Consider the following 13,873-nt stretch of genomic DNA (forward strand, 5'->3'; position numbering starts at 1 on the left):
CCCTTTTTCCCCTCTGAATTTCCTCTCCATGCATCCCATAGATACATTATGGTCCATAATAAATCCTGAGCAACAGGGATCCAAGTGTGCTTAGTGTCTGCAATCACCCAAGGCAGATCTGCTTTGTTTATTATGGCAACTGATCAGGAAAATCTTCTTTCAAGATAATAACGTTACCTCAGAAAGAGCTGAAGCACAATAAATCAAAAAAACCTTGGCAATGCAAAGGGGGGAAAAAAATAGTTGGCATGCTTGGGTAAAAGATACAAGCCCAGGTGGGTAACTATTGCACTGAGCATGATACAAAGCCAGGCTTTCCTGGGAGCAAAATGATGTTTGGCAGGATAGCAACAGAGGAAAAAAATAACATTTTTCCAGCTTTATTGGCAAAGATTACAAAGGGTCAGATCCATCATGCCTTTGTTAGACCAAGTCCATGGAGACTTTCCTTGACACAACCAGATCTATCAAAAGAGGAAGAAAACACAGTTAGCAGCCAGCACTAAGGGATTCTTGTCAGGTTCCCCCAAATTACTTGGAAAATATCTTTCCTTCAATTCTAGACTTGTCCCTGGGTATTAAACATCTGCTCAATTGTAGAAATACTTGAAAGATTACTGGGAGATAAAACTGAGAATAAAATAGAAGGTTTTCCAAGGCAGGCTGATAACGTGTACATGCATCCAGTAAAACAGATCTCCTCCCCATGGTCTGTGACACAGCAGGGAAGGGACTCAGGTGAAATTTGTCACCTGAACCACAATAAAACTCCTCCCTTGTTCCCTGAATTTCTTCGTACATCTATAATCATCCATGATTTTATAATATACCAGCACAGCAGTCTGCAGAGGCTTCAGCTCTCAGGTGTTCATGCCACAAAAAAACAGCTGCTGCCCTAAAGCCTCTGCAGACAAAAACCTAGTCCTAAAAAACTCTCCAAAAAGTGCAAAAATTTGGGTGGAACTCAACAGGACTGTGCAAAATCTCTTGGACGTTTACGTGCCTGAGTGGTTCCAGGTCACTTTATGTATTCAAAACTGATATTTCAGAGAATTTCCATGGTGGGATATTCAAGCGAGGTAAATATTGTGGATCAGCCCAAAGGGAGTGGGCCATGTCACTGGGAAGATGGGATGGCTGCTTGCCCACCAGCCATCCAAACTGCCCCCCTGGAAGGCTGCGGGTCCCTGGGAGCGTGGGGGCTCGCAGAGGATGGATGGTTGCTGTTCCCACTGGATCCCAGCTGGGGAAAGCTGGGAGGAATCACCTCTGGGCATGCTATTCCCTCGAGGTCCTTCCTCAGAGGGTAAAAACCTTTTGAAGAGGCATGGTGGGAGGATGAAAAGATATTTCTGGCACAGCCCTGACTGCTGAAGGAAGCTGCTGGAAGGGAACCCGCTCTCCTGAAGATGCAGCGACAGAAATCCCGAGAAATGAGCGACTCCGCCGGCCCAGACCCACCGGGCCCAGCCAGGCAGAATCCAGGGCGGCCACTCCCCGCGGCCCCCGAGGAGCTGATAAAGGCACTTAACGCTGGAGAGGCAGGGGCCGAAGGTGCTGCCGGGCTGCTCTGCAGGGCGGTGATAATGGGGCACGGCCGTCCCTGCCGGCCCGGGCCCGGCGGAGGAAGGGGAAAGGCGGTGCGGTCAGGCGGGCCCAGCGCCCCCGGGCCGCCTTATCGGCCTGCCCAGAGGCAGCGGCACCCTCACAGCGCCCTGTAAAACACCCTGCCGAGCGATAGCAACGGCACCAACCCAGGAGGAGCCCCTGGAAACAGAGCTAAAACCAAAAATTTCAGCGCTGTTTGTTTTATTTCCTGCTCCTTTTTTTTTTTTTTTTTTAATTTTTGTTTAAAACCTGAAGGCACCTCTGAGGGTATCTCTGGTTTTTCGTACGCTCTCCTATCACCCATCACGTTATGTGTCACATATATTTCAGACTGACAGGAGAAAAAGGAAGTGTACAAAATGTCCTGAGCTCTGGGAAAACCCAAATCCTTGCTCAGCAAGTGCTGATCGCATCCACCTCAGCGCTGCGGGAGCTGCAGGGGCTCAGAGCTCGCCCAAGGCGCACACACGGATATCATAAATTAGGGGACTTCTGAAAAGGAAAATATGGGTGAGGGAAGACAAGGGGGAAATAAAAGTGGAAGTATGTGAAGTGACACAGTGGAGAGAAAAGCCAAGGAATGTGATACTATATTTAATTAAAGTCCAAAATGTAGCTGGAACACAAAGAAGCCACATGGTTTGTTGTCACAGGATAATGGAGTGCATCTGCTTTTGTCATCAACCCTGCTTGTAGGAACAATAAACAGAAGTACTTTCAAACTCAGGGTTTAAATACCTAATATACCTATCAATTAAAAACTAGTGGGGTTTTTTTTGCCCATAAAAGAGATGTGACAATGCCAATGAGTGGCTTTAGACTGGATATTGGGCAGAAATTCTTTCCTATGAGGTGGTGTGATCCTGGCACAGGTTACCCAGAGGAGCTGTGGCCACCCCATCCCTGGAAATTTTCAAGGCCAGGCTGGATGGGGCTTGGAGCAACCTGGGATAGTGAGATGTGTCCCCATCCATGGCAGGGATGGAATAAGATGATTTTTAAGGTTCCTTCCAACCCAAACCCTTCTGTGACTCTGGGATCCTGTGACCCCGTGGTTGCATGTGAAATATGAAGGATCAGACCCAGCACAGACTCCATAACACTGCAAGAACAGACTCATCAGTGCTGAACCCGTATTTAGCCAGGATCATAGGAACACCAGAGCAGTGAATCAGTTAAAAACGAGAAAGGCTGCAGAGCACGTACAAAAATAACACCACTACAAACACTCGTGGGAGTGAGAGACTCGCAGGTGCCTGGCTGAAGGCAATCCTTGCTTCAATCCTGGCAAAAGGTGGCTCTGCTGATCAAAATAATTATGGAGGTGAAAGTTGATTGTCAGTGCAAAGGAAAAAAAACTCTGCAAAAATAGTAGCCAAAAGATCAGAGCCAGCTTTAGAGGGAGTGATGAGAGAAAAGCAGCGTGGCTTCAGATCAGGATGAAGTTACATCAATCAGATATGCAGATTTTTACAGTTTATGAGGGGGAAAAATAGGGAAGAATGGAGTTTAAAAGTGCTTGTTATTTTCCTTGATGCTATAAAGGCATTTTATTTGGAGGGAGCCATTAGAGAACACAGCAGAAACGATACAGCAATTCAGACAAGCACATTGGGAGGACAAATGTTGGGAGCTCCTGCAGTGCTGCAGGAATTGGGGAAAATTAAGCAACTGGTTCAATCCAAGGCTGATATGAAACAAAGAGCTAGGAATGTTCCAGCATTTCCATCATGCACTTCCAATGGACATTAGGGTGGTAAATGAGTGGGAGCATGTGACAGTAGAAGATCTAAACTTCACATTATGCAAATGGCATTGCAGAATTGCCAGAGAAATGAGGTAACGTTGGTTCTCTTTGCTAACTGGCAAAATTGCTGCAGTCATCCTGAGGTTTAAAATCTGTTGGGAAGACAGAGAAAGCGTTTCTGCTTTGGAAAGAACAGGGATTTTTGTATAAATATGCCTGGGGAGTTTAATTGGTGCTAAGGAGAAGGAGGAAAGGAGTATAAAGATTTGCTTAGCCAAGAGCTTAAAACATGAAAGCATCAATGCGCTGAAAGGGAGCACTAACACTCTATAGGCTCTCACTAAGTACAGGCTGTACACATCAATTTTATCTTTAAGGGACCGGGCTGAGGGAACAGCAAAGACATTCCTGCACCCACACAGGGCTGAATGGATCCCCCAGCCCCATAGCTGGACCTTCCTGCCGGGAGTAGGACTGCCAGGAATTTGTCAAAGCTCTAGACAAGGGTGTTATACAACTCCTGTGCCTGCAGAATTTAAAAAAATAAAAAGGAGCCAGGAAAGAAGACATATTAAAGTCTCTGTCTTGGCCAAATTCCAACTCAATTAATTACAATCCTCCTTTTAACATTCCCCCTGAAGTTTCAGCAGGATAATACATTCTTCCATTCGTGCCCTGTGAGGCTGGAGGAGGCAGAGCCCACCAGAGAGGCACCGATGGATACCACGGATGCTGCGCACAGCCCGGGCGTCAGGTTGGGATTGGGGAGGCCTTGGCACCCTGGAAAATGGGAAGTGTGAAGGTGATGAAACCATAAAAACCAGCAGCAGTCAGTTTGCTGTAAAACTTCCTGCTGGATGATTTTTTTTTTTTTTGTGAATGTTCTCATGAAATCTCACTTCTGCCTTCTAGTGGGGAAAAGACAGGAGAACAGTGCAGGAGTGAGAATTCCTGAAGGGAAAATTAGCTTTGGGTTCCTCAACATCATTATTAACAAGACTCCAGCAGAAATCCTGTGGTTTTTTACTTGTAACAATGACTGTCATGCTCACTTCTCACCCTGACTCCATGGATTATAAGGGTACAAAGCCCCCTGGAAAGTGCACTCCAAAGAGGAAGGACAGAGTGCAGCAGTCACTGAATGGCTCTATGGATTTTTTAATTCTCTGTGGAGGTCCCAGTAGTAATTTTAGGATTATGAAATGGTTTGGCTTGAAGGGATCTTAAAGAACAACTTGTTCCAGCCTCCTGCCCTGGGCAGGGACACCTCCCACTATTCCAGCCTCCAAGCCCTGTCCAGCCTGGCCTTGGACACTTCCAGGGATGCGGCAGCCACAGCTTCTCTGGGTAACCTGCTCCAGTTTTGGCCAATACTCTTCATAGGATGATGAATTTTACAAATAATTAAAAATTTTATCAGCACTGAGTTAATAAAATGGCACTGCTTACTCATCCTTGGAATATGCAATCCAGACCTTCTCCCAAGAAAACTGAAACAAAAACTTCACCTTTCTCTAACACTTCCAAGATTATTTTTTCCTAACAGCCATCTCTGATGTGCTGTTGGCCACTAGGGATGGATACACTCGGTGGGAATAATCATGGGAAAACGCCAAATAATCGAGGATTTCCTCCTTTCCTTCATCACACTCTTCATCACCAGCAGAAGCCAGAACTGAAACCTCTCCCTGTATCTCCTTCAAGCCACCGTGACTGTCCCGTAGTGTCCCTCAGATAAATCCCTTTCAGCTCAAGGGATAAGCTGAAAATGGAGCTTTAAAGCAGTTCTTGAACGCTCTCTAGTGGTTAAAGAGCAACTTCTGCTAATGGCACCTTCCATCACCTTCCTAATTTTAATCAATAAATCATTCGCTGTGACTCATGCCTCTCAGAGATAATAAGATTTTTAAATAAAGGTTATAATTATTGTTGTAATTATAATAAGATTTTATTACAATTTATTCTTAGGCACTGGAGTGGTGTTTTTCACGATGCAAAGTGCAGAGAGAGTTTAACATCACTCCTGTGCATCAAAATAACATTTACCTTTTTGAATAACCAACAATTTTCTTCCAAACTGTGTGACTGCTCAGAAAAAATTCATTCTATCCACAACTATGAATATTTCCCTGCCTATTTTCCCACCTATTTCAGGATTCCTGATTTCCGGAGTGGCCACTCAAGGTCTTCATAGAAGCTCTGAATGTATGTCACAGAAAAATGCTAATTTTTCATTTCACAGCAGAAAACAAAGTTGAGAAAGAACTGGGTGACCCAGTTATGGAAATCTGGCAGCTCCCAGACCAAAGGACAGATTAAAGCAAGGAATATGCCACAGACAGCGATGACAAAATCCTGGTGTTGGGTTGGAATAATTAATAGATCACAGGCCCGTGTCCACAGGAATATTTGCATGGAGCATTATTTACATACCTTTTCACAGTTTAATTGCAACCTGTCCAGCAAAAACAAACATCCTGCTTCACAGACACACGTTATTTGAATGTTTGCTTTTATTTTTGTCTGCTATCTGCTTATTTGAAGACCATGCCTTCTTGTTTGCCCGCCTTCCTCCCCATGGCTGCTTCCTTCATCATCATCAGTTTAAGCACCAGGCTGCTTTCCAAATAGATTGGGAAATCACTCCAGTAACAATCCTTCACAAAACATCTGGGGTCTGTAAGGATTGCATCCCCAATTTTTATTCCAAATCCCACATTTTTCAGCTCTTCAGGTCCACCAAAGCCTCTTGTCCTTAAACAGATGTGGAGAATAAAACAAAGCTTCGTGGTGGCTCTGTGAGCAGCTGATGCAGAGCAGCTCCCAAACTTCATGTTTGCCAAGAAAACTTTCTGTTAGCCAGCAAATTGCACTCCCTGCTAATTTTTCATGACATTTCCCAGCCTGACGACAATTTCTCGCTTATTAAGTCATTAAAATATGGTGTCATTAATTTTACTTTCCAATTAGGTAATTGTTCTGCCATGGCAATTCTCAGAGTGTAATGTGTTATTACTACAATGTTTTAGTTACTAATGCCAGTGAATCAAAATTATATGTTGTTTTGGGTTGGGTTTTTTTTAACTTTAAATCTTTCATTGCTCCTCAGCAAGGTGTGCTCCAGCTTCCCAGGGACAGCTGTTCCCAAATTTCTCACTTCCTCTGCTGCAGCAGGGTCTTACCCTGCGTGCGTTTGCAGGTACCTGGTGAATAATTCTAGAGCTCCTGGAACACATTTATGATCCATTCATCACTGGGGTGCTGGGGAATAGAATTGCCCAGTGGACTTGAAGAGTTTGGACTTCAAGTAAAAAACTATTGAAGCACAGGCAAAAATTAGGAATAAATCTGAATTTATGTAGGTGATCTCCTCACCTGTTTTCATATTATTTTTATGGCTTGGGGGTTTGTGCTTTGTTTGGCCATTTTTTGGTCCTTTTATTTATTTGGGGTTTTTTTTCACACAGAAGAATTTTCAATTCTTTGATGGAAGTTTTAGTGGAAGAATTCTTTAGTTCAGCTTCCCTGGGATGGATATGGCCTTGAGGAAGACACAAATTTATTTCTCAGAGAGTGCTGAGCACGCAGGAAGGAAAAGGGCAGCAGTGCCAGTGGGCACTCCTGGAGCCAGCACACATGGAAAGGCAGCTAGCACACCAACAGATTTGGAAATACTTGTTTAAAGCAACCATTAATTGTTCTTTAATTCTGGGTCTGGGATCAGTGTTCCTCAAAACAGCCCAGCTGAGCCTCCAGTGCTGACTGGAGCGTAAGAATTGCCAGCACTTCCTTGCTCTTCTCTGGGCTGGAGGTCTTTTATCCTGCAGGGGTAAAGGCTTTCTGCATTCCTCGTGCCAGTATTTATTGCGAGATGTGATTCTGTAATTCTGTTCACTGTGGGGAAATGACATCTCTGTTAGCACTTTATCTGCTAAACAGGCTGATGGGTAGGCTCTGCCATCTCACAGATAGGCAGAAAAATACATACAGCCGATATATTGTCAACCTTAAAATACACCTGACTTACAGGAGAAATCCTCAGAAACTCCAAAAGACTGGAGACTTGGGCTTAAATAGGATGGGAAGAAAATGGTAAAACATCCTGTGATTTTCTTCTCTCTTGTTCCATGGTTACATTACAAAGATTGCACAGTGGAATCGGAAGGTACAACTTGTACCTGCCCCTTCTTGAGGGTTGTTTACTTGCAGCTCTTTCAGCCATGCTCGCTACGAACACTTTTATTCTCCACACCAAGGATATTTTGCAGAAGAGGTTTTAAGTATTTCCTGTCCCTTTTTGACCTGGCAAAGAGATATTGGGTTAAGAAATGTAAATTATATAATACAGCCTGAGCTAAGCAGGTCAGTACAAACAAGCACAGGACTCAGACTGCAGACAGGCATCCACTCACCTCAGCTGTTTCTGGGAAAAACTTTGCTATTTTAAAGCTCTTAATAAGAGTTTTTCAACTGAGAAATAAAATTAAATCAACAAGTTGATGTGGCCATCTGTAAATTAAGCTGTGTACTTGGGTCTTCCTAAACTAAATTAGAGATGCTCTACCTTTATTCATTGAACATCCCAAGTGACTGGGGGAAAAAGGAGCTAACAGGCAACATGAATTTGCCACAACCAAAACGTGCCAGACTATTTCATTTCCTTCCACAGATGGACAGAGGAGAAGCAGAGAAAAATCAGAGGAAGATCTCCTGACTTTAATAAGGTTTCTGCTACTGTCTCCTACAACTCAAAAGCAGCCTAAGAAATCATGACCCAAATGAAAACAGCAGTAAAGTGGGTGCAAAGCCAGTCTACATAAAGAATAATTTCCAGTCATTCCCTGTCAAAAGGAAAGGAGGTATCAAGAGAGGAGTTTGTCCTATATCAGCATTATGAATTCCCTAAAATAGCCAATCATCCTTCACCTTGAGTTACTTTCAGTTTCACTCCTCCTTTACCTTTCTTACGTATGTGATGTGCAGGAAAATCCCGAAGTGCACCTTGGAGACTGTAAGGTTTGATTGGCAATTTTCAGGTGTTGTGAGCATTAATAAATTATGAATATAATTAGCAAAACCCATTGTTTTTCTAATGACTGACCAAATCAGCTGAAGAGATGAAGGGCTTGGGCACAAATTTCCGGGGGGGGGGTTGGTAAGAGGGCAGCCATTGGATCTGCTCATTTGTCAAGAACTATTTGGACTCCTCAATTCATAGAAAGAGCCATAGAAATAAAGATAAAATTATTTTATCCATAGAAATAAAGGTAAAAAGTTGGTATTAGGCACATCATGCGCCCCGTGTTACCCATTCCATCTACAGTAAAACCTGGCCCTTGGCAGCACCTTTGCCTTTCAATTATTGACTTTCATGATACATTTCAGTACTGGGTTGAATATTCTTTCAGTAAGACCCAATTTTTTTACTCCACAGTTACACAGCACGTCTATTTGAGAAAAAAAAAAAAAAAATTTTCTGAGGTGATTACAAGTTTGGGATGACAACCTCTGTAGATATTCTCCAGAATTAAAGATCTAAGACAGTCAGACTATGATCAGCCTAAATTTGACCTACAGCCTTGTGATACTCTCCTTTAAATGGCTGTGATACACTAAAATGGCTGGAAAAAACACCAAACCCAAACTGAACAGAAGACTGTTATTTAAGAGGATGCTTTGGTTGGGGCTATAGCATTTGTCACAATGTTTTCCTTAGCAGTAAGGGAATAAAGACAGAATTACTTGATCTAATTTACAAATACAAAAAGATGACTGAATGAGTAAATTGAGAGGGAGGACAGGCATAAACATCCTGGAGAGTGTGGTAAGCTGGGCCCATCCAAATTAGCAAAGTCAGGCAAATATGAAGCCCTGGGCAGTTTTGGGCTGCTTTTCAGAGCTCCTTTGGCATGTGTGACCAACCTCCTCCCTTCCTGTGCCAGGGCTTTGTCCATAAGCCAAGGTTTGATCTGCTTTGCATGAAGTTTGTGGGGCAAAGGAGTGTCCCAGCCTGGTTCTGCAGCTGCAGACTGCAGAAAACAATTGCTTTATGGAAGGGACAAAGAACTGCAACAGAAATATCTTTTGTAAGGATTTCACATCCATGGCTGTGTAGGGAAATCTATCATTTAGTAGCATTTAATCAATTTTTTTGCTGCATTGGATTGGAATTATGTTAGTTTTGACTAATCATACCATTAGATTTCATTTAATCTCCTCTGAACTCAAATACCTTCTGAATTTTTTACTGACTTTTCTCCCAAAACATCAATGTTTAACATTTCTGATAAAAACCTCGTATTTTAATCTTATTCAGACAAAAAACATACACTGAGCTTTCAATCCTTATTCAGAGAAGTTTATTTTGTCTGGGTCTCATTTTATTATGAAAGTTAGCCAGCCTGTGGGCTTAGATAGAATGGGAATTTCTCTCCTTTGAGCAAATTCCTGTGGAAAAAGGAAACCTAAATAAAAACAAAGCGATACCTTTCTAAAACAGCCAGATAAGCAGGAGGAGCCCCAGCTTTTGAAATGTGCAGACTGGGCCCCCCTCAAAACCTAACAACCATAATCCCTGTATAACAAATCCGGGAACTGGAAACTGAGGTTGGTCCTTTCCACTTTCTGTGCTCCAGAGGTGGAATGGGATCTGCTTTTCAACTCAGGCTGTGGTTATCTCGAGAACCCGACAGAACACTGGCAATGCTGAAATCCCATAACATTCCATGAGCTCAGGCAGGGAACTGCTTGATGAACAGGCCTGTGATAACGTGCAGGAAGGAAATTTCATTTTAGTGTTATGGAGCCTATTTAAAACAAAAACAAAAAACAAAACAAAACAAAAAAAAACCACAAAAAAACTCCAAAAAAACAAACCAAACAACAACAAAAAAAAAAACAAACAAAAAAAACCAACCCAGCATAGAAAAAAATGGAAGTTATTAATTCTGTTAATTTTGTTATATACTTCAGGATAATTCTGAGTATGACCAGGGAGTAGATGTGGTGATTAAGGAGGGGTGCTGAGTGGGCCAGAGTTCCTGGTTTGGAGAAGTTGGGAACAGATCAGCAGGGTGGGAAAGCTGGTGAGCTTTGGAGAAGTGGGGAAGCAGAAGATGGAAGGACACAGGGAGGGGATGCCAGGTTTGGGAAGACAGGAGCACATCTCTGTTTGCTTGCTTTGGTTACCTGCAAGAAGGGTCAGAGCCTGTCAGAGCTGCAGGGAGACAAGCTCGTCCTTGGGGCTCACAAGGCACTAACCTGGTGTTGGTTTTCCTAGTTTTTACAGAGATGGGGCAACTGAGAGGCGTTTTAAAAGATTTTATTCTATTGTCAGTCTCAATGAATAGTGAGAAACAAGAGATGTAAAACTTAACACTATTCTGTCAAAGGCTAATTTATTTCTTGGTTACAATACTTTATAAATGTTTTTCAGCTTATTCATTTTTGCTACACAATTTCACTATTACTTCTAACACTAATCACCTATTTTTTTTCTCCACATGGTCTTGCTGCAATGTATCTTTCACAGTTCTAATTCTCTAAAATATCTGGTCTTCTTGAAGCTTGTTGAAACTTGGTTTTAGTTTAATTTCTCTCTTAACAATGTCATCTCTATTCTATGGCTTGCTTAAGTTAGCACACGTTATCTTAGTCTTTGTATACAGATGTACAAGACTGTCTGAGCTTTCTGTCAGGTTTTGAGAATTCTTTTCTCACAGTCTGGGACATTGCTTTTGCTTGGGGGGAAAAAAAAAAAAAAAAAGGTGTAATTTTTCCTTTTTCCTTTCCACTTGGAAATAGGACAAGGGGGTAAAGACTAGTATTACTTCCCTGTAGGATTTTCCCCAGAGGGAGTGGCCAGGCTTGGCTTACTCAAAAGTCCCTGGGCAAAGGGGAGCAAAGAGGGCAAAAGGGAAGAAATCTGAAATGGGAAGGGTCGGGATTGTGACTTCCCTCATGTTGAGCAGTTCTGAGTTCTAAAGGTTCCCATTTGTGGAAGTGCTTCTGCTGGGGGGACTTTCTCTCCTCTGAGGCCTTTCCCTGGGGACTGAACAAGCATGACTCCAAACTCAGCAGCTCCAGAGCTGACCTTCATTCCACAAAGCTCCCAAACACGAAATGCAGGCGTACTTATCTCTGAGGAATGGAAATGCTGAGACCCACGTGCTGATTACAAGCTTGTCATGCTGGAAGCTGCCAGGATGGAGTTTACCCACAGCTCAGCAACACTTCCTCCAAGCAAAGGTCTCAGCTCTCACTGGGAATTCTGCAGTGGGAATCACTGCTGGTGATCAATACTGTCAGCACAGAAGGATGAGGAATTTGTGGTCGCTGTTTCTACAGGAATGGTGGGAAAGGGGTAGATCCATAATTCCCAGCAAGACCTGCCTGAAATGATGAGCACGTTAAGTAGTAAGAAATATTTCAGGAGCTGAGATGGACTGCGTGATCTCATGCAGTAACTGCTCCCAAGAGCAGCCTTTTAACTCCCTTTATTTCTGAAACCATGGACATTTGCTACCTCGTGGTTCACTTCTCCATGAAGAATAAACACCTCAGAAGGTTTTGAGTACAAACTCTGCCAGAGCTTGGCTGAAAATTTGCCCAGAACTTATGGAGAATTTTGCAATGGCAATGTGAGGGAAAAGGAAAAATGAATAGGAATGCATGAGATGATTCCATTTTATTTTAAACCATTGTATTTTGTGGTCAAAAAGCCTCAAGTGCTTCACATGTTGACAGAAAAACTGTATTTTGCTTGGGGAAAAAAGGTCATTTCAACCCCCATGTGTGGGGCTTGGAGAAGTAAATCCATAGAAATTAAATCTTGTAAATACAATTAGATTAAGAAAATACAGTGGTACTACCAAAATGTTTTTGGGGAACAATGAAAAGGACTTTCAACAATTGAAGAGTTTGTTCTATACCTCATTTATTCAACTGAAATAATTGGGCTGGGTGATTTATTACATATGCCATAACCTGTTATGCAAAACAAAGTGATTTGTAAAGCAAATATCTAATACAAAACGACAAAGCATTGAGCTGCTCCAGAAAATGCAGAGATACATGGAAAGCAGAAGCATAAGGAGCAGTATTTACAGATGGAATGGAGGGGGAGAATCTGCCCATCAAATAACCAGTTTCTTGCTGGATTATCAGCTCGAATTAACTCCTGGGAAGCAAGAACCAGGATGGAAACAAGGGCAAGGATTTGGTGAGGAAGGGCCATGAGACATCTCCCTGTTGGTAATGGGAACCACCAGGCTGGGCCCAGTTGTTCAAGGAACTGGACTTTTTCCTTCTTCTCAATGTCATTTATTGTGTGAATCCACAAATAAAGAGATCAAAGGAAAAAGCCAACACTTTAAAAAACAATGGTACAAATAGTCTTAAATTGCTTATTAAAACCAAAATTTCCAATGTCCATGTGCAAATGCCATGGACTGGATTTTCTGGGATTTCTATTCCCAAAGTCTTGCACCCATTATTTCCAAAACAACTCAACAAATACCAAATCCTTTCCCTTTTAGCTCCCAGGCTTCTGAAGGCAGTGGCATTTCATTTTCCAGCTGTGCCCCACTAAGCAGCTGGAGCACTCATCCCAACGTTCCCTTCGCCTCACAGAAAACCCCGATGCTGTGTTTTATTTATTAGCACTGAAATAACTCATATTGAAAGAACAAACTGCTAGTATACAAGTAAAGGTTTACTGAGCGGTGACAGCTTTTGGTGACTGAAACGTGTAGGACTAAAATCAAACACGTTACGTGGGGATATGTCTGGAGACACAAATCCTAGCCTGACAGACACATGAAGCAAGTGTTTCTGGCCACTGCTGCGGCTATGAGGGCTCAGTTGCAGCTGTGAGGGGCTCGCACGGTTTGTGGCTCGCCACAGGGCACACACAGGCGCTTTGGAGCCCGTTCGTGCGGGGCACACAGAGGCGCTTTGGAGCCCGTTCGTGCGGGGCACGGGAGGCGCTTTGGAGCCCGTTCGTGCGGGGCACGGGAGGCGCTTTGCACCCCGTTCGTGCGGGGCACACAGAGGCGCTTTGGAGCCCGTTCGTGCGGGGCACACAGAGGCGCTTTGGAGCCCGTTCGTGCGCGGCCGCCCCTGAGGGGAGCGCCACTATTGTGTCTGCCGCTCGGCCGCCCGCCGCGCGCCTCAAGGACCCGCCGCGCCGCGCCTCTGCCGCCGCGGGCTCAGGCGTTCTCCGCGGGCAGCTGCGCACCGGCCAGGACCCCGCGCGCCCCCGCGCCGCCTCGCCTCTACGCGCCGGCGTGCGCGCCGCCGCTGCCTCTCCCTCCCTCCCTCTCTGTCTCTCCCGTGGTAGCAGGAGCAGCGCGGGCGGCGGGGCTGGAGCGTGGCTGAAGCGGCCATTCCTACCGAGCGAGAGAGAGCGCAGCGTGTCCCCCCCACCCCGGGCTCAGTCGCGCACAGGGTGAGGAGGGCGGCGCGGCCCCTCCGGACACCCCGAGCGAGGCGGGGGGGGGGGGGGGGGGGGGGGGAAAA

General features: G+C 44.3%; 1 protein-coding gene across 3 annotated transcripts in view; it reads left to right on the top strand.

Moving 5' to 3' along the window:
• The first annotated feature begins 13,623 nt into the window (after positions 1 to 13,623).
• CAPRIN1 (cell cycle associated protein 1) overlaps positions 13,624 to 13,873 on the top strand; it is a 26,137-nt gene continuing 25,887 nt past the window's right edge. Inside the window, exon 1 of one of the 3 annotated variants that reach the window (XM_039724941.1) lies at positions 13,624 to 13,802. The gene's annotated coding sequence lies outside the window, so the exon portion shown is untranslated. The remainder of the gene's footprint in view (positions 13,803 to 13,873) is intronic. The other 2 variants (XM_039724940.1, XM_039724942.1) reach the window with 2 other exon arrangements.

This window comes from Passer montanus, unplaced genomic scaffold, assembly GCF_014805655.1.
Source record: "Passer montanus isolate IOZ18808 unplaced genomic scaffold, ASM1480565v1 scaffold54, whole genome shotgun sequence".
Taxonomy (NCBI): Eukaryota; Metazoa; Chordata; class Aves; order Passeriformes; family Passeridae; genus Passer; species Passer montanus.